The sequence below is a fragment of the Choloepus didactylus genome, chromosome 12 (genome assembly GCF_015220235.1).
Source record: "Choloepus didactylus isolate mChoDid1 chromosome 12, mChoDid1.pri, whole genome shotgun sequence".
NCBI lineage: Eukaryota > Metazoa > Chordata > Mammalia > Pilosa > Megalonychidae > Choloepus > Choloepus didactylus.
Genome location: NC_051318.1, coordinates 100,722,895 through 100,744,727, shown reverse-complemented (window position 1 = coordinate 100,744,727; position 21,833 = coordinate 100,722,895). Strand labels below are relative to the sequence as shown.

The 21,833-nt window shown below is 40.8% G+C and overlaps 1 long non-coding RNA gene across 1 annotated transcript in view; it reads left to right on the top strand.

Moving 5' to 3' along the window:
* LOC119506752 overlaps nt 1-21,612 on the top strand; it is a 95,866-nt gene extending 74,254 nt beyond the window's left edge. The window contains exons 2-3 of the long non-coding RNA XR_005211058.1: nt 15,872-16,035; nt 19,511-21,612. This is a non-coding gene — a long non-coding RNA (uncharacterized LOC119506752). The remainder of the gene's footprint in view (nt 1-15,871; nt 16,036-19,510) is intronic.
* The last annotated feature ends 221 nt before the right edge of the window (nt 21,613-21,833 follow it).

Genomic DNA, 21,833 nt, shown 5'->3' with positions numbered 1-21,833 from the left:
AGTGTGTCCCACCTCATTCAGGATGGGTCTAATCCTCTTACTGGAGTCCTTTATAGGAGAATGAAATTGAGACACACAAAGAGAAAGCCATGGGAAAGAAGAACTGAAGATCATCGGAACTCAGGAGAGAAGGGAGAACAGCAGATGCTGCCATGTGACAAACTAAGGACCAAGGATAACCAACAGCCAGCTCCAGAACACCACAGACTTTGGGGAGAAAACATCGCCTTAATGATGCTTTGATTTGGACTTTCTTTTAGCCTCAAAACTGTGTGCAAAAAAATTTATTATTGCTTAACCCAACCCATTTCATGGTATTTGCTTGAGCAGTCTAGGGAACTAAAATACTTGGGTAATTCAATCTATCACCCACAGATGCAACAGCTGTTACCTTGCTCCTTTCTTATGGTTTCCAACTGCTGCATTTCAGCCTGGACTGTTTCATGCCTGCATTGTTAGTCAGCTAAATCTTTGGGCAGAAATGGGGCTCACCCTGTCATCGGTTTTCTTATTTTTAGGGAGTTCCCCATGGTTTCCAGCTCTGCTGGCTTCAGGCTCTTTGAGTTACACTTCAGGTCCATGAGTCTTCACAACAACAAAAAAGCAACAACAAAGTACAGCAAACTCACAGTTCCTCTCTCATGTAACTTTATCTTCATAGAGTAGATTTCCCTGTGTGTGCCTGTTTGTTGGACTCCTAGAACCTCTTCCGTGTCTGTATAGTTTAGCTGTCAGTCAGGGATTTTGCAAGAATTTATGTTTAGAATTTGGATTGCATTCTTTTTCCTGCTCTCTCACTGTCAGCATTTCTGCTTTAAATTTCCAGCTGCTTTTCCATCCCTCAGTTCTTATCTCTGGCACCTTTAGGTAGTAAAAATGTGGATTTCCCCCATAATTTTCTGTGGTTATAGCCACAGATGTTGGGAAGTGCCTTGGGCTAGAAAATCACAAATTTATCATCCCTACACTCCCAAGCAGGTTTTTGAGAATAAACTCCCTTGCAGTTTCAGTGTACTTTTGGAGGTTTCATTGTCTTTAAATATTTTAAAAATTATTTTATTCAGTTTTTACAATTGTTCTTTGAAGGGAGGTTTCATATGACCAATCCATTCCTCTGCCATTACCAGAAGTCGGGATTGAAATATATCTTCTTTTTTGTTTGTTTGTTTGAGAATCACTGCCATAGCCAAACCCTATAGATAGACACACTGAGATTACTAACATGCATGGGAGTGGATTATCCAGTTTGGGAGTGGGGCAGGGGAGGAGGCTCCCACTTTGACTGTTTTAATCCACTATATTTAAGTTCCTAATCTGTCTCAAGCTCCCCCTATTGCTGTCCTGTGCAAATCACTTTATCTTTTTTTTTTTAAGAAATTTTATTTTGAGATAAATTCAAACTTACAGGAACAGTTGCAAAAACAGTACAAACCCCATACACAGAACTCCAGCATACCCTGACCCCCCTACCCTGATACCCTGATCCACCACCTTTAACATCCTGTCATACCACCATTTCTTTCTTTCCCACGCTCCCTCCCTCCCTCCCTATCATCCATCATCTGTTGCTCTGTCTTCTGAACATATGGCAGCAAGCTGCACACATCCTTGAGAAAACAATATAATTCACATATACATTTCCCATGAACAAGAACATTCTTTTATGCAATCCCATTAAATGCAGCTAAGAAGTTCAAGAAATTCAACCTTGATATAAAGCTTACATTCTATATTTCCTTTTTTTTCCTTATGTCCCATCTGTGTCCCTTTGAGCCTCCTCTCCTCCATCCACAGATCCCATCCAGGATCATCCTTGGCATTTAATTATCGTCTGTTTAGACTGTCTTTTTTTTTTTTTTTTTCAATTGTAGAAACATATATATGGCCTAAATCTTCCCATCCCAACCCCTCCCTAGCATTCCATTAGTGGGATTAATCACATTTAGAATGTTGCAATGCTATCACCTTCCCACCATCCCTTTCTAGAAGTTTCCCTTCACCCCAAACAGAAACCCTACACTCATTTCTTAACTCCCCATTGCCCCTTCCCCCACTTCTCAGAACCCCTACTCTACTTTTCATCTCTATGGTCATAGTCTCTGAGAATATGTGTTTACCGTGGGGCTTAAATTTAACATCTTAAATCTATAACAATCTTGTTTTTCTTTGATACTAACTTAACTTCAACATGACACATGAACTATGTTCCTATTCTCTGTCATTCCCCCACTTTTATGTAGTTCTTGTCAAAAATTACATATTTTACATTGAGTCCAAAACCACTGATTTATCATTACAATTTATGTATGTTAGATCCTGTAGGAAGTAAATAGTGGAATTACAAATCAAAAATACAGTAGTGTTGGTATTTATGTTTACCATGTGATCTTTACTGGAAATCTTTATTTCTTCATGTAGTTTCAGTCAATTGTTTAGTGTCCCTTCCTTTCAGCCTGCTCAACTCCCTTTAGCATTTCTTATAGGACTGATCTACTGGTGGTGAAGTCCCTCAGATTTTTCTCTGTCGGTAGGGCTCCCTTTAGTATCTGAAGTAGGGCAGGTGTTTTATTAGCAAAATCTCTCAGCATGTGTTTGTGAAAAATTTAAGCTCTCCCTCAAATTTGAAGGAGAGTTTTGCTGGATAAAGTATTCTTGGTTGGAAATTTTTCTCCCTCAGAATTTTAAATATGTCATGCCACTGCATTCTTGCCTCCATGGTGGCCGCTGAGTAGTCACTACTTAGTCTTATGTTGTTTCCTTTGTATGTGGTGAATTGCTTTTCTCTTGCTGCTTTCAGAACTTTCTCCTTCTCTTCAGTATTTGAGAGTCTGATCAGAATATGTCTTGGAGTGGGTTTATTTGGATTTATTCTATTTAGAGTTCGCTGGGCATTTATGCATTGTGTATTCATATTGTGTAGAAGGTTTGGGAAGTTTTCCCCAACAATTTCTTTGAATACTCTTCCTAGACATTTACCCTTCTCTTCCCCTTCTGGGACACCAATGAATCTTAAATTTGGATGATTTATTTTATCTGTCATACCCCTGAGATCCATTTTGATTTTTTTGATTTTTTTCCCTACTCTTTCTTTTGTTCTTTCATTTTCTGTTCTGTGGTCCTCAAGGAGGCTGAGTTGTTGTTCAACTTCCTCTAATCTTGTATTATGAGTATCCAGAGTCTTTTTAATTTTGCAAACAGTTTCTTTTATTTCTATAAGATCTTTATTTTTTATTTACTCTTGCAATTTCTTCTTTATGCTCTTCTAGGGCCTTCTTTATGTCCTTTATATACTGTGCCATGGTCTTCTTCATGTCCTTTATATCCTGTGCCATGCTCTTCTTCATGTCCTTTATATCCTGAGCCATGCTCTTGTTGCCTGTCTGTAATTCTTTGATTAATTGTGCCAAGTACTGTGTGACTTCTGATCTTTTGATTTGGGTGTTTTGGTTTGGGTTCTCCATGTCATCTGGTTTTATCATATGCTTTAAGATTTTCTGTTGTTTTTGGCCTCTTGGTATTGTTTTACTTGATCCCTAATTTGACAGAACTGCAGCTTGGTGGCGTACACTTTCTCTAACCTGCAGATGGCATCCGTGAGTCACCTATTCCCCTCAAGTCAGTTCTCCCCCACTTTGTCTTTGTGGTGTGTGGGGCTCTGATTCTTGTGGGGTCCAATTGGTGCACCAAGTTTGGGTGTGTTGCTGGTGCTGTCTGCCCTGAATGTGGGTCATGTGTCTGGGTGGTTAGGGAGGCAGAGCAGCTTCAATAATCAAACCTCCCAGGTGTTCCTGGAAATTTAAGGTTGTTGCCAGAGTCTAAGCCTTCATTTCAGCCTTTCCACTGATTGTCTCTGCTGCAGACCCACAAGTCCTTGGTATTCACGTAGGGTCCCTGGGATTTCTGAGTGGTTCCCCCTTCCCAGCTGTGCTCTTCCAGGACCTCTGCTGAGGGAGGGCCGCACCATGTCACAAGTGCGCGCTGGCCCACCAGGGAAGCCCTGGGTCACTGGGCCATGCAGGGGTGCTCCCAGCCCGCTTCAAAGATGGTTGAATGGGATGCGTTAACTTCCCCCTTTTCACACAGCTCTGCCCTCCCAGCTCCAGGACAATCAGCCGTGGGTGTATTAAAGGCCACTGTCCATGGCCAATATTGTGGCGTGTGTGCAGTGCTGCGGGAAAGATTCCCCGTCACACTGGGTTTCTTGGCGTGGCTCTGGGCTGTGGGTCTGGCCCTGGGCAGGAGTGTCCCCTGCCCACTGGGGAGATGGCTGCAAGGAATGCATTTTTTTTCTCCTTTTGGCTCCCCTCTGCTCCTCTGGTCTCGAGACAATCAGCAGCGGGTGTGGGAAGGGGTATGCTCCACGCCAGACACTGAGGCGTTAGCCCAGCCTGCTCCCGCCATGTTTCACTGTGTGGCTCTCCCCGTCATATCTGCAGCCACTCCCGGGGTTTTTTTTTTTAAAGAACTAGTCCGTCTCCAAATGCCAGCCCACCATTTCCCCACACCACAGTGCAGCCATGGGACTTTCAGCCAACTCACTCATTCGTTTCAGAATACAGGCTCCTGGTTTCACCAAATGCACGTTCCCTGTGGATTTAGCAGACCTTGTCTGGCTGGTGCATCGCTGGCAGTAAGAAATATATCTTCTTATGTAACTTAAAAAATATAACTTGGATTATTGTACATAAGTTCTGAGACTGGCTTTTTAAAAATAATGCAGTATGTCTTGAGCATTTTTCCATGTCAGTAGTTACATCATTCTTTTTACCCTCTTACAATTTTTTTAATTTCCTCGGGATCTGCAGTAATATCACCTTTCTCATTCATTCTTTTGTTTATTTGGGTCTTCTCTCTTTTTGATTTTGTCAGTCTAGCTAGGGGCTGGTCAATATTGTTGATCTTCTCAAAGAACCAACTTTTGGTGTTATTTATCCTCTCTATTTTTTTTTGTTCTCTATGTCATTTATTTAGGCTTTAATCCTTGTTATTTCTTTTCTTCTACTTGGTTTAGGATTGGTTTGCTGTTCATTTTCTAGCTTTTTCAGCTGAACCATTAGTTCTTTGATTTTGGCTCTTTCTTCCTTTTTAATATATGTGTTTAGTGCTATAAATTTCCCCCTCAGTACTGCTTTTGCTGCATCCCATAGGTTTTCATATGTTGTGTTCTCATTTTCATTTGTCTCTATATATTTAGCAATTTCTCTTGCTATTTCTTCTTTAACCCACTGATTGTTTAGGAGTGTGTTGTTTAACCTCCAGGTATTTGTGAATTTTCTAAGTCTCTTAGGGTTATTGACTTCTAATCATATTCCATTGTGGTCAGAGAATGTGCTTTGAATAATTTCAATCTTTTTAAATTTATTGAGGCTTGTTTTATGTCCCAGCATATGATCTATTCTGGAGAAAGTCCCTTGAGCACTAGAAAAGTATGTGTATCCTGGTGATTTGGGATGTAATGTTCTATATATGTCTGTTAAATCCAATTCATTTATCAGGTTGTTTAGGTTTTCAATTTCCTTATTGGTCTTCTGTCTGGTTGATCTATCTATAGGAGAGAGTGATGTGTTGAAGTCTCCCACAATTATTGTGGAAACATCAATTGCTTCCTTTAGTTTTGCCAGTGTTTCTCTCATGTATTTTGTGGCACCTTGATTGGGTGCATAAACATACATGATTGCTATTTCTTCTTGTTGAATTGCCCCTTTTATTAGTATGTAGTGGCCTCCTTTGTCTCTCAAAACATCCCTTCATTTAAAGTCTATTTTATCTGAGATTAATATTGCTACACCTGCTTTCTTTTGGCTGTAGCTTGCATGAAATATTTTTTTCCATCCTTTCACTTTCTATTTCTTTGTGTCCCTGTGTCTAAGATGAGTCTCTTGTATGCAACATATTGATGGTTCATTTTTTTGGATCCATTCTGCAAATCTATACCTTTTAATTGGTGAGTTTAATCCATTTACATTCAACGTTATAACCGTGAAGGCATTTCTTGAATCAGCCATCTTATCCTTTGGTTTATGTTTGTCGTATATATTTTTCCCTCTCCTTATTAATATCCTTTGATGTACCCATACCGAATCTCTTTAGGACTGAACCCTTCTCCATGTCTCTCTCTGTCCTGTCTTTGTTTCTCTGTCTGTAGGGCTCTCTTTAGTATCTCCGGTAGGGCAGGTCTCTTGTTAGCAAATTCTCTCAGCATTTGTTTGTCTGTGAAAAATTTAAGGTCTCCCTCAAATTTGAAGGAGAGCTTTGCTGGATAAAATATTCTTGGTTGGAAATTTTTTTCACTCAAAATTTTAAATATGTCATGCCACTGCCTTCTCGCCTCCATGGTGGCTGCTGAGTAGTCACTACTTAGTCTTATGCTGTTTCCTTTGTATGTGGTGAATTGCTTTTCTATTGCTGCTTTCAGAACTTGCTCCTTCTCTTCCGTGTTTGACAGTGTGATCAGAATATGTCTTGGAGTGGGTTTATTTGGATTTATTCTATTTGGAGTTCGCTGGGCATTTATGATTTGTGTATTTATGGTGTTTAGAAGATTTGGGAAGTTTTCCCCAATAATTTCTTTGAATATTCTTTCTAGACCTTTACCCTTTTCTTCTCCTTCTGGAACACCAATGAGTCTTATATTTGGACGTTTTATGTTATCTATCATATCCCTGAGGTCTGTTTTGATTTTTTTAATTTTTTTCCCCATTCTTTCTTTTGTGCTTTCATTTTCCATTCTGTCATCTTCCAGGTCACTGATTCATTGTTCAACTTCCTCTAGTCTTGTACTATGAGTATCCAGAATCTTTTTAATTTGGTCAACAGTTTCTTTAATTTCCATAAGATCATCTATTTTTTTATTTAGTCTTGCAATGTCTTCTTTATGCTCTTCTAGGGTCTTCTTCATGTCCTTTATATCCTGTTCTATGCTCTTCTTGATGTCCTTTATATCCCATGCCATGGTCTCATCGTTCGTGTTTAGTTCTTTAATTAGTTGGTCTAAGTACTGTATTTCTTCTGATCTTTTGATGTGGGTGCTTGGGCTTGGGTTATCCATATCGTCTGGTTTTTTCATATGCTTTAAAATTTTCTGTTGTTTTTGGCTTCTTGGCATTTGCTTAACTTGGTAGTGTTCTTTTAGGATTTGTAGACCAATTGAAATCCTTATCTCTAATTTGTCAGATCTACAGCTTCGTGGAGTACACTTTCTGTGACTAGCCAGTAGATGGTTTCCGTGAGCCACCTGTTCTCCTCAAGCCAGTTCTCCCCTGCTTTGCCTCTGTGGTGAGTGGGGGAGTAAGTCTTGTGGGGTCCAGTTGGTGTACCAAGCTTGTGTGTGTGTAGTTGGTGTTGCCCGCCCTGTATATGGGGCATGTTTCTGGGTGGTCAGGGAGGGGGGGTGGCTCTAAGAATCAAATCTCCCTGGTGATCCTGGAGTTTTAAAGCTGCTGCAATAGTCTAATCCTTCAGTTCAGTCCTGCCACAGTTTGTCAGTGCCACTGACCCAGAAGTCCTTGGTATTGGCGTATGGCTCCTGAGACTTGCAAGTGGGTCCCTCTTCTAGGCCATGCACCCCTGGTCCTCTGTTGAGGGGTGACTGTGCTATGTCACAGGTGAGTGCCATCCCCCCAGGGCGGTTCTGGGCTGCTGGGCTGTGTAGGGAGGCTCCCAGTCTGCTGAAATGATGGCTGAATGGGGCTTTGTTAATTCCCACTGCTCCACTTTCCCAACTCTGGGACAATCAGCTGAGGTTGCAGGGAAGGCTAATGTCCATGCCCAGTTTTGTAGTGTGTGCCTATTATTTGAAGCACTTCCATCACACTGTGTTGTCTGGGGCAGCTCTGGGCTATGGGGCTGGCGATGGGCAGGAGTGTTTCCTGTCCACCAGGATGATGGCTGTGAGAGGACACCCCCCTTTTCTTGGGAAGTTGTGGTGTTTAGTGAATTTTCTCAGCCGCTGGATTATTGCCTTTTGTCTCAGAGCTCTCAGTTCTGCTCTTGTCTTGACCTGCCCAAATTGCAAGTCTTTGAGGCTTTCTGTATTGGGCTTCTTAGAGTAATTGTTTTAGAAAATGAAAAAAAGATTAAAAAAAAAGAAAAAAAAGGGCCCTCCTCAGAGATCTAATGAGTTATTGAAATGCTAAGAGACAAAGCAATTAGGGCTATTAAGGGAAGATCCAGGGGGCAGAGAGATCAGTTTTTCTTCGGGTTTGCAAATGAGCCTGCAGGCCTGAGCTCTGCCCTTCCCCTTTCTATGTTCACCAGAACTCCAAAAAGGATCCGCTTTTATTTTTGAGTTTGTCTTGCTGTTTTTTGCTATGCCTATCTACTCTCTGCTGGGCTGGCTGCTCTCAGATTCTCTGGTGTCTGGTCTCAGTCTATCTATGGTTGGAGTTTGGATCAGTAGAATGAGTTTCCAATAAGAGCTGCCACTGCAGTTCTCCCTTCTCCTTCCCAGTGCTGACGGCCCCTCCTCCCACGGGACTGAGCCTGGCAGGGTGCGGGTCCCCTGGCTGCAAAAACTTACAGATTTCGCTGATCTCAGCAGTTTCACATTTTCATGAGTGTTGTATGAAGTATGCCCAAAGTCAGATTGCTGTGCAGTGTCCAGTCCATGCAGTTCCTGGCTTTCTACCTACTTCCCTGGTGGAGTAACTAAAACATACACCTCACCAATCCACCATCTTCACATCACTATTTTTAATAGCTTCAGTGTATTTTATAATACGATATATTGTAACTCTTTTATCCATCCTCCTAATTAAGGATATTTAGAGGATTTCCAATTTTTTTTAACTAATACAACAGATACTGCTGTTTAGTGATACATGTATGTCTTTGTGTACATGTAATTATTTCCATAAGAAATATTTCTCAGAGAGTGTGGTAGATTGAAGCATATATATCCACTAAAGACATTCTTAAACTTTATCTTTGTTCCTTACAAATGGGTGAACACATTTGTAAATAGGACTCAGTGATGGTGTATTATCAGTTGAGGTGTGGACTTGTTTGTGGATGGGATGGTCTAAGATCCTATTTAGTTGTAGCCCAACTGAATCAGGGTGGGTCTCAATCCTTAAAAGAGAAGCCAGAAGACACAGAAGCCAGATCACAGAAAGCTACAGGAGGAGACCAAACGTATTGCCATATGATGGAAGCAGAGGTACAAGTCAAGGATTCCCAAGGATTGTGGCAAGCCAGCCCCAGAACACTACAGAACCTGAGAGAAAACATGGCCTTGTGGGTCCTTGATTTGGGAAGCTGTGCCAGTTTGAATGTATTGTGTCCCCCAAAGGCCATTATCTTTGATGTAATCTTGTGTGGGCAGACGTTATCAGTTTTGATTAGATTTCTTTGAGTGTTTCTTTGGAGATGCACCCCACCCAATTGTGGGTGATGACTCTGATTGGATATTTCCATGGAGGCGTGGCCCCACCCATGTAGGGTGGGCCTTGATCAGTGGAGCCATATAAATGAGCTGATGGGCAGAGGGAACTCAGTGCAGCTGTGGGTGATGTTTTGAAGAGGAGCTACAGCCAAGAGGGACACTTTGAAGAAAGCACAGAAGCTGCAGATGAGAGACAGTTTGAAGATGGCCATTGAAAGCAGACTTTTGCTCTGGAGAAGCTAAGAGAGGACAAATACCCCAAGTGCAACTAGGAGTGACATTTTTGAGGAGCTGAAGCCTAGAGAGGAACATCCTGGGAGAAAGACATTTTGAAAACAGAACTTTGGAGCAGATGCAAGCCACATGCCTTCCCAGATAACAGAGGTTTTCCGGACACCATGGGCCATCCTCCAGTGAAGGTACCCAATTGCTGATGTGTTGTACCTTGGACACTTTATAGCCTTAAGACTGTAACTGTGTAACCAAATAAACCCCCTTTTATAAAAGCCAATCCATCTCTGGTGTTTTGCATTCTGGCAGCATTAGCAAACTAGAACAGAAGTCTAGCTTTCAAAACCACGAGGCAACAAATGCTTGTTAGTTAAGCGACCCCATTGTGTGGTATTTGTCATAACTGCTCTGGCAAACTGATACAGAGGGGAATTGCTGGATCAAAGTATATATGCATTTCAAATTGTGATAGATACTTCCAAATTACCTTCCAAAATGGATGCACCAATTTATATCCCCACGAGCAGTGTTAAGAGGCTGCTCATTCCTTTTCCCACACCGTCACTAATACAGGATATTATCAATTGATGTATTACTTTTAGGATCAGAAAAATCTAGAAATGTAATCCATAATCAAAGAAGGCAGTGTAAATTTTGCATTTTCATGACTCATAATTGTTATTTCATTAAAGTTAAAGAAAATGCTTCCTAGAACGTAAGTTCCAAGTGAGCATAGGTTTTGTGTGTTTTTGTTCACTGCTGTATCCCCAGAACAGAGCCTGACTCAAAGTAGATATTCAGTAAACTATTGTTGAGTCAATGAATAAAAGAATGAATAAATGAAAGAAATGTAGGTCAGAACTGGCAGGGATCTTAGAGATTACCAATTTAACTGCTATAGACAGGGGAGGTGAAGGTCAGAGTTATTTACCTGCCCAGGATCTCATATCAGGTTAGTAGCAGAGACAGAGGTAGACCTCACGCTTTGGGAGTTCAGGGCCTGGAAAAATCAGAAGTGCTGCAGATGAGGCCAAAGAAAATAATTTCCCATTTATACAGTGTTCCAGTTTGCTAATGCTGCTGTTATGCAAAACACCAGAAATGGATTGGCTTTTATAAAGAGGGCTTATTTGATTACAAAGTTACAGTCTTATGGCCATGAAAATGTCCAAACAAAGGCATCAACAGTAGGGTAACTTCACTGAAGAACACTGATGGCATCCAGAAAACCTCCGTTAGCTAGGAAGGCACGTAGCTGGCGTCTGCTTGCTCTCAGGTTGCATTTCAAAATGGCGTTCTCCAAAATGCCAGTGTCAGCTTTCATTGGGCATCTTCAGAATGTCTCTCTAAGCTGCAGCCAATGTCAGGGGTTCAAAACTCCAAGTATCTCTGAGCTAATCCAGCTAGCATCTGGGTCTGTGCCAGCGTTTTTAAAGGAATCCAGTGATTAAATCAAGAACCACACTGAACGTGCAGGGCCACACCTCCGTGGAAATAATTCAGTCAAAGTTGGGTGGGTCACATCTCCATGGAAACAAACTAATCCAAAGATTCCAACCTAATCAACACTAATACATCTGCCCCCACAAGATTGAATCAAACATGGCACTTTGGGAGACACAATACATCAAATACATCCAAGTCAGGATACACAATATAGTGACAAAATGCATATAGCCTGCCAAATGAACCCATGCCTGTTTATGTATGAAAAATGGCCTTGCTATCAGGAAGATGGACTCTTCTGTGCCAATATCAATTGCTTCTCCATGGCTCTTTTTGCCTTCTATTTCCTAGGGCTTCTGTTAGGTAATAAAGGGTCCAGGAGATGGCTGGCAGTATGTCATTATGCATATAAGTTATTTTCCTTATTATACTTCAGAGACAAGGGGCACTTAAAGCACAGTAAATTTCCCCTATCTTACCCCACTTTCCTTATCTGACTCTTTAAGTTATATAATACCCAACATCCTATTTTAGGCAAAACATTTTGCAAGGTTTTCAAAACCACAAAGACCGACTGGAAATTTTAGGCTAGAGCTGAAATTTCATAACCGAAAGCACCGTGTATTCCCATGGAATCTACAGGCAATAGCGCTGTCCCTGAGACAGAAATCTGCACAATTTTCCTGTGGTGCTTTCAAAGTTGCTAGGATGTTAAAAAAGTCCCCAAAGCTGCTATTTTCATGGGTTCCTAAAGTGCATCAAGAGTGCTTCTATGATATTTATGAATTATCACCAAAGGCCTCAATGTTAAGTCCAAGCACGTACTTTCCCACAAAATAACTTATTTCAGAGCTAAGTCTTTGACAGTAGCTTTTAATATGCCAAGAAAGTTTATTTGTATTCCACTTATCTTCTTTTGAATGTCATGCAGGATATATAATTCAATCCACAGAAATGAGCTTCTCTGCCCTTCTACTTCTTTTTCTTAACTATTAAATTAAAGATATTCATATGATGTAAGCATTGAACCATCAGCCTAACTTCTACAGGAAACCAGGCACTGAGCATAGAGGTCTTACCCATCAAGCATTTTGCCTTTCTGGGCTGGTGTGTCTGTGTGTGTACGATGCTTATGGGAGTTATGTGTAGAGAAACATGTTTGATGTGAGGTGCAGTAGAAGCCAGATTTGCAGATGTCTAGGCTGGAGGGACTGGTCTGGGAGTTAAGGTAAGCATGCCAGACTGAATATGGCAATGGAAGATCCAGGGATACTTTGGAAAACTTATAATAGTGAACACTTTCAGAGAATTGCTCAGTGCCAGGCAAGGCTCTCAGCCCAGGATCTTTCTTAAGATTGTTGGAGCCTTACAATAACTCTGTGAGGGAACTAGTTTCTGATTTCTGGGGACTTCTAATACTCCTTCTTCCGTGTGTCCACCTTGGGAGTGCAGGACACCAATCATGGCATGCACATTAGAGGCTCATAATCAGCCTGAACTTTACTGACATCTGAACCAAGCTTGAGCACATGCACTTTGAGCTCTGAGTCTAAAGAGACATTACTTTGCGTTTTCTTTTTATAAATATCATGCTTTTAAGTTTGACACTTATTTCTTAATTTTTACAATTTTGACTATTTTCAAATGTGCACGAAAACAGAGAAAATAGTATAAGGAATCTGTGATACGCATTCAACAGATTCCTGAATTATTAGCATCGTGTCACTCTTGCTACATCTATCATTTTCTCCTCTTCCTCTTCCTCCTCCTCTTTTTTCCTCTCTGTCCTTTTCCTCTTCCTCTTCCTTCTCCTCTTCTCTTCTTTTCTCTCTTTCTTCATCAATGTTGCAGTTTGCTAAAGTTGCCAGAAGGCAATATACCAGAAATGGGTCAGTTTTTAACAATGGAGATTTACTAAGTTATAAGTTATAATTTTAAAGCCACGAAAATGTCCAACTCGAGGCATCAACAAGAGGATACCTTCTCTGAAGAAATGCTGCTGGCCTCTGAGACACCTCTGTCAGCGGGGAAGGTATGTGGCTGGCGTCTGCTGGTCCTTTGCTCCTGGGTTTTGTTGCTTTCAGCTTGATTCCAGTGGCTTTCTCTCTGAGCATCTGTGGGTTCTGTCTTAGCATCTCTGGGGTGTTTCTCTCTCTCTCAGATCTCTCCAGATGTCTCTGCCTTTTATCCTCTCAAAAAGAACTCCAGTAAAGGATTAAGACCCACCTTGAATGGGCTGGGTCGCATCTCAATTGAAACAGCTTAATGAAAAAGTCCCACCCACGACAGGTCTGCAATCACAGGCATGGATTAAAAGAACATGGCATTTTCTGGGGTATATAACAGTTTCAAACCACCACAACCAAAGTTTTAAAAAGTGAAATCCAGACATCCAGTCATTTCATTCCTACATAACTCAGTTTGCATCTCTAATATGAGGATGCATTTTCTCACCTAACCATGTCTTTGTTGCACCTAACAAAATTAACAGTATGTTCTTGGCATCATCGAATATCCAGTTCATATTCAGCTTTCTCAAGGAGTCTCAAAATTCTCTCTTTTTTTTGTAGCTGGATTTTTAGAATAAAATACAAAGAAGCATGAGACATGGAATTTGGCTATTATATCTCTTAAGTCTCTTTCAGTAGAATTTTGCATGTTTCTCAAAACCTATGTACAAATGTGTTTATTATAAGTCAACATTTAAAACAAAAACAAAAACCTCTGAAGTCTAACAGTGGCACGCATCTATTTACTCAACTTCCAAAAATTTCCAAGGATTCTAGTAATACTATATGCAGAACTATTACTCCAAAAGACCCCTAAACAAGTCTGAAAACTAAGATAAATGTAACAAACATAAGAATATTAAAGGAGGTAGAAGGGAGACAGGGAAATGATTATACTAGAATTCCTAGAATGTGAAAGCCCTCTGATTTAAGCAGATAACATTATTCTGAATTTCCTAATGACTAAAGTAGAGAAGAGATAATGATGGACTATACAACTTCCATTGTCTACTCAAAAGAAGCATAGCAGTTCATTGGGAAGGCAAAATTTTCAAAGCTCTGGACTCCATCAGAAATTTGCTTTGTGGGCAAGCCTTTTGATTGAAAAATTCATTTTTATTGGTAAATGTACAAGTGTTTTTTTTGGTAAGAGTCCTGGGCAATACTACAGAAGACCTGGGATCTACTCTTGATTCTTTGTTTGGTCATATGTGAGCCTTAGTTTCCTCTGCAAAAAAGCATCAAATGGATGCACTTGAAACCCTGTAAGATGCTATTGTTAGGATTATACTATAAACATCATGCAAAGTGGACAGCAAGGAACTTCTTTATCCCCAATACTGACTGAGTTTCCCAAAAGACCTAATGGGAAACCTATCACCATGGTCTAAGCATATTTTAATACCATATATAGGGGACCTTTCTCTGATATTGCTAAAGGATCCCCTAATTGCAATACATTTTTTGAGAGTCATCATGGTATAATGAATAGAGCAAGAGCCTAGATTTAAACCAAGTTCTTCCATTCATTTGTTCACTTAAAAAACACTGTACACCTATTACATATTGTTGGGGATTGAATCACGTCCCCTATAAAAGGCATTTTCAGGTCCCAATGCCTGCTCTGTGAGTGTGAACCCATTTGTAAATAAGACTTTGAAGATGGTATTAGTTAAGGTGTGCCCAAACTAAATGAGAAAGACAGCAATCCAACACGGCTGAAGTTCTTTTAAGCAAAGGAAATTAGACAGAGGGAGAGAAGCCAGGGGAACATCCAGAAGCTGAAAGTCAACAGAACCCAGAAAAGAAATGAGAAGATGCTGCCATTTGCATCACCATGTGTTTTAATTTTTTGGGCTGCTCAAGCAGATACCATAACATGGTTTAGCTTAAACAATGGGAATTTCTTTGCTCATGAGTTTGGAGTCTGGGAAAATGTCCAAATCAAGGCATCATCGAGACGACACTTTTTCCCCAAAGAGTGTGGCATTCTGGGGCTCACTGCTGGCGATCCTTGGTTCCTCTGTCACATGGCAAAGCACATGGTGGTGTCTCTTGCTTTCTTCCTTCTATTTTGGGTTCAGTTCCAGCTTCTTGCTTCCTGTGGCTTTCTCTCTCTGTGTGTCTGAATTTCATTCTCTTATAAAGGACTCCAGTAAGAGGATTAAGGCCCATCCTGATTGAAGTGGGACACACCATAAGTGAAGTACCTTCATCAAAAGTTCCTACTTACAATGGGTTCACATCCACAGGAATGTATTAAATTTAAGAACATGTTTTTCCAGGGTACATGCAGCTTCAACCCACCACATCACATGATGGAAAAACCAAGGACCAAGAATTGTCAGTCAACCAGAAGAGACCAACCTCAGGAGGAAACAAACCTTCTAGCCTCTGAAACCATGCACCGATAAATTCCTGTTGTTAACCCAATCCCTTGTATGGTGTTTGTTTTAGCAGCTTGGAAAAACTAAGACACATCCCAGTTCTGTGCCTGGCACCAAGGATAAAATGTGAACACTGTAGACATGGCCCTTGTCTTCCCAGAGTTGACCATGTAGAAGCAGATGAGTTGACAGGTCATAACCACAGTGTTTGAAAAGTGCTCCCAGCAGAGACTACTAGGTGTTCACCAATCCGTTTTCTCTCCTTCCTAGAAACACAGCTATATATTACCTAGATTCTGGGCAGTTAGATATGGCCACGTGGGTGAGTTCGAATGTTAGCAGAAGTGCTGAAGCCCACTTCCAGGCCTGGCTTATGAAATCTCACACCTGTCCTCTGTGTTTTCCCCTTATGACAGCTGGAGGTGGATGCCCAGGGAAGCTTTGAAAAATGTTGAAAATGGTAACACTTCCATCAGTCTGGGTTCTTGAATGACTTTGTGGAGCATAACTCCCTTCCTCTTTGTCCACCCGGCCACCCTCATTGGACTGCAACACAAGAAAGAAATCAACCACTATTTTGGTAAGTTACTGAATTTTTAGGTTTATTTGCTATAGGAGTTAAGTAATATGATGATATGAGAGGAGTATGAAACACAGACATATAAGGAAGAGATAATTAATCATCCCTAGAGGGTAAAAGAAGGTGCTCTGAGAGAAGTAATGCTGAAGCTAAGAATTGATGAATAAGCAGAAGTTTTTTTCCCAGGAAGGGGAAGGCTCACTGTTCCCAGCAGGAAGGAGAACATGGGCAAGGGTCCAGAGACAAGGGGAAATATACTGCATCTGAGGGCCTGAGCATGGATGTGATTCTGAGTTACACAAACAATAACTGAGAGAGGTATGTACTAGTTTCCCAGGGCTGCTACAACAAATAACCGCAAACTGGCTAAAACAAGAGAAATGTATTGTCTTGCAGTTCTGGAGGCCAAATGTTGGAAATCAAGGTGTCAGCAAGGTCCTGCTGCCTCAGAAGGTTCTAGGGGAGCATCTTTCCCTGCCTCTTTGAGCTTCTGGTGGTTCTCAGGAAACCTTGTCTTATTGCAGCGTAACTCCCAATCTCCATCTTCAAAGATCTGTGTCTGTGTGTTGGCATCTTCTCGTGGCATCTAGTCTCTGTCTGACCATGTGTCTAAACTTCCCTCTGCTTATAAAGACCCCAGTCATATTGGATTAAGGGCCAACCCTAATCCAATATGACCTCATCTTAATGTGATGGCATCTGCAAAGACTCCATTTCCAAATGAAGTCACATTCACAGGAACTGAGGGTTAAGACTTGGATAGAGATTTTGGGGGGGACACAATTTGACCCACTCTAGGCTATAAAGAGAGACAGTGCTGGAGCTTGAATAGGGACAAGATCTTGAAGGTCTGACAAGTTGCTTAACAGAATTTGACCTTCATCCTGAGGAATGAGATGCTAGTGAAGAGTTTTATATTTAAAAGAGGGAAGTTCTTTATATTGGATTTGTACCTTAGAATGCCCACTCTGGGTGTTGTATGGAAGATGAATTAAGACTAGATGAGAAAAGAGCTGAGAAACCAGTTAGGAGAAAGTAGCAGCAACCCAGGTGTTTAAGTTTCCTGGCTGCCAAAGCAAATACCATGCAATGGGTTGGCTTAAACAATGGAAATTTATTGAAATCCAAAATCAAGGCATCATAAAGGCAATGCTTTCTCCCAGAAGACTGTGGTATTCTGGGGCTGACTGCTCATGATCCTTGGTCCTTGGCTTTTCTGTTACATGGCAATGCACATGGCAGCATCTCCTGGCTTTTCTCTTCTCTTCCAGGCTCTGCTGATGGTCTGCTTATGCCTGCTTTCCCTGTGGCTCTCTCCTTCTCCATGTGGCCTTCCCTAAAAGTCCTTCAGTAATAGGATTAAGAGCCACCCTGAGTCAGTTGAGCTACATCTTAACTGAAGTAACCTCATTAGAAAGTACTCTTTACAAGGAGTCACACCCACAGGGATGGATTAAATTTAAAAACATGTTTTTCTAGGGTATATAGCTCGAAGCCATCCCACAAGGTGTCAGATGATGATGGTTTGGAACAGGGTGTAGGCAGTGGTGAAGAGAGGTGGGCAGTTAGAGAGATATTTCAGAGGCAGGTTGACAAATCATGGAATTAAATTCATGGAAAAGGTAAAAAAGAAGGAGTCAAAGATGATGCCCAGGATTCTGTCTGGGCCCTGGGAGATGGGCTGGAGTGGATCAAGTATAAAGATGAGAAAAATTAGTTTAGTACCAAGTAGGCTGAGTTTGAGGTGCTTGTGGATATCCAAGGAGAAACATCTCATAGAAAGTTGACATATGCCCATTGTCTTAGTATTCCAGAGTTGCTATCACAAATACCACACAATAGAGTTGCTTAAACAACAAACATTTATTAGCCTTATGGTTTCAAAGAAAGTCCAACAAAAAAGTATTGGCAAAGTTTGCTTTTTTCCCCAAAGACTGACGTTGTGGTTCTGGATGCTGGCGATCCTTGGGGTTCCTTGGCTTTCCCATCACATAGAGACATCCTCTCCCGTCTTCTGCTCTTCTGGTTTTCTACTGATTTCAGGCTTCTGGATCTTTATAATGCCTCCAGTAATATTAAGGACTACCCTCATTTAGTTAGATCATACCTTAGCTAAAAGTAGCAGCTTTATTTACAATGGGTTTATTCCCACAGGAATGCAGATTAAGAGTAAAAACCATGTCTAAATTGGGGTACAAAGTTCAATCTATCACATCCATAGAACTAGAGAAAGAGAAAGCTAAACCACAGTTATATTTTAGGGAGCCATCACCATGAAGATGGTAAGTGTGGTAGTTTGAAGCTGTATGTACCCCAGAAATGCATGTTCTTAAATTTAATACATTCCTGTGGGTGTGGACCCATTGTAAATAGGGTATTTTGATGAGGCTTCCTCAGTTAAGGTGTGACCCACATCAATCAGGATGGGTCTTAAACATATTGCTGAGTCCTTTATAGAGAATGAAATTCAGACAAAGAGGGAAAAAACCATGGAAGCAAGAAGCTGAAATCAACAAAACTTGGGAAAAGAAGGGAGTGATCAGCAGATGCTGCTGTGTTCCATGCCATACAGCAGATGAGTCAAGCATCGCTGGCAGCTGGTCTTTGGAAAGAAAGCATCACCTTGATGATGACTTGATTTGGATATTTTCTCTGCCTTAAGCTGGAAGCTAATAAATTCCCATTGTTAAGCCAAATCCATTTCATGTTATCTGCTTTCAGCCACCTAGGAAACTAAAACAGTAAGTGATGGCATGTGTTTGGTTTGCTAAAGCTGCCAGAATGTAATGTACCAAAAACAGGTTGGCTTTTACGATGAGGATTTATTAGTTTACAAATTTACAGTTTGAAAATGTCCCAATTAAGGCATCAACAGGATGATACCTTCTCTGAAGAATGGCCAATGGCATCCAGGTCTCCTCTTTCACATGAGATGGCACATGGCTGGCTCTGCTGATTTTCTCTCTAAGGTTTAGCTTCTGGTTTCAGTGGTTTTCCCCAAAATGTCTGTCGGCTTCTATTTCAGCTTCTCCCATGGGTTCTTCTTGCTTCTCCTGGGACATTTTCTTTCTAACCTCTCTTATCTTCTCTCTTAGCTTTTCTGGGCTCTGTCTTAAATGTCTCTGCCTTTTATCCTCTCATAGAGGACTCCAGCAAGAGGATTAAGACCCACCTTGAATGGGTGGGATCATATCTCCATGGAAACAACCTAATCAAAAGTTCCCACCTCCAATAAATCTGCACCCACAAGATTGGATTAAAAGAACATAGTCTCTTCTGATGTACCTAACAGATCCAAACCAGCACAGTATGATACAGAGAAATGGCTCAGGAAGAGTACATAGCATTCATTCATTCATCCACTCATTCATTCATTCATCAAATTGAATGCCATTCAGTGCTAATTACTGCCCCAGCATTGGGGAAAGACTCAGTGAAGACGTCTGATCTTTTTCTCACTGATCTTACATTCCAGAGGGGAAGACAGACCATAAACAGTGAGCACCCCCAGTAAACAAGATTTCCCAACAGTCACAGTGCTAAGAAGACAATAAACAGCATGACGTGGTAGAGAATGACTGTTTTAGGCCAGGTGTCAAGAAGGAGTTGTCTGAACAGGTGTTATTGGAGCTGGAAGAAGAGAAAAGGGCTGACGACTGAACCCCCAGAAGACTGATGCTTACGGGCCAAAGTGAAAAAGAATCCTTTAAGGAGGACTGGGAAGGACAGCCAGAAAGGTGGGAGAAAATCCACAGGCAAAGGTAGCAGAAGCCACCAGAAGAGAGCTTTTCAAGAATAGAATGGTCAGGAGACTGACATGGGCTGCTGAATGTACAGTATGGAGGTTTCCAGGATGCTAGGAAAGTCCCTGAGGCTGGAGAGGAGGAGGACTGAAGTGCAGATTGCCCTGCGGTGAGGATGGAATTAGAAGTGAAGACATACACACAAGGAGAACAGGCCCTTCTTTCAAGATATTGGCTTCCCAAGTGGGAGCAAGTGGGAGCTGTACTGAGGGAAGGTGAAATTTTTTTGGCTGTGAAAAATAACAAGCATATTTGATGGAAAGAAGTCCTTGAAGAGAGAGCAGGTGGAAACCTATGAGAGAAAACAACTTAACGTAAAAAGGAATTCAGCATTCGCTTTGTATGACAAGTGCTTTATATACATGTTCTTCTTTGATTCACGCATTACTATTATCATCCCCAGTTTATAGAAGAATTTGAGTCTCAGAGAGGGTGAGTAAATTCTTCAAATTACACAGTCGGTAATGGGTGCTGTGGAACTAAATTCGTTGTCTGATTCCAGACCTTCTTTATTGTTTTTGTTGTTGTTGTTGTTTAACTGTTTTTAAAAATTTCACAGGAAACTGAAGGGTACACGACATAGAATTCCACTAAACCATTGACATTTAGATCCTCCCAGGCTTTTACTGAGTGTTTACACATGCAGTATAATTTAAAAACATTGGGATCACACTATTACCCTCCAATGGCTTCCCATAATTTAAAATCCAAAGTCCTTAGGACTATGGAGTCAGAGTTTATGGGGGAACTGGATAGTCACACAGCCTCAAAATATCTCTCCACAATTTTTTTTTGTTAATTATAGACAGGAAGAGGTACTTACACAGGTGAGACCATCGTAAATGAATGATCAAAAACTTTCATCACTAATGAGAAAAAGTGATATTATGCGCCTCCTGATGTGACACACAGAGAAGGGCACATCGTTTTTGTAGGATCACTGCCAAAAACACATATCCGGCATTTAATCATGAGGGAAATTTTTACACAAGGCCAAACTGAGGGGCAGCTTACAAACCAACTTGCTTTTACTCTTAAAAAAAATTAATGTCCTGAAAAACAAACAAACAAAAAGACTGAGGGACAGTTCCAGCTTAAAGGAGACCAAAGATACAGGATATTCAATGCACTGAGTGACCCTGGATTGGATTCTGGGTCAGAAAAAAATAAGGTGCTCAAAAGGACATTCTTGGGGTGGTTGGTGAAAATTGAAGTTATTAGACAGTAGTATTTTATCAGTGTTCAATTTCCTTATTGATAATTGTGCCCTGGTTATGTAAGGGCATCCTTGTTTTTAGGAGTTTCATACAGAAGTACTTAGGGGTTAGGGGTTATAATGTCTGCATTTACTCTCAGATAGGGTGAGGAAAAAAAAATATTTGGTGAAAAATGATTGAGTAAGAGATGAAGCAAATGTGACAAATGCTAACAATTGATCAAGATTCTAGATGAAGAGGAAATTGGTGTCCTTTGTACAATTCTTACAACTTTTCTGTTAATGTTTTTTCAACATAAAAAGTTAAGATAATACCCCATCAACACTCTCCTCCCCTAAATCCAAAGTCTTTATGGAAGGTCCTCCAACATCGGACCCCAGCTCTCTCTCTGCCTCTGGCTTTACCATTCTCCCTTTACCAAGTTAGGGAGGTGATAGCTCACTGTTGATTCAATTTGCATTTTCCTGATTGCTACAGCGATTCACTGTCACTTCATATGATATTGGACCTTTGATTTCCTCTATATCTTTTGCCTATTTTCAATCAAACTCCACGCCAGTTTAAAAAAATTATAGTTGCTCTTTGTATAGTCACACATTAATCCTTTGCTTGTTTTTTTTTCTAATGTTGTAAATATATTTCTCAGTCTGTCACTTGTTTTATGTTATGGTGTCTTTCATTGTACAAAAGTCTTAATATTTAATGTAATAAAATATATACTGTTTTTTCTCATGATATCTAGATTTTGTATCTTGTTTAGTAATGCCTCCCCCTGCTT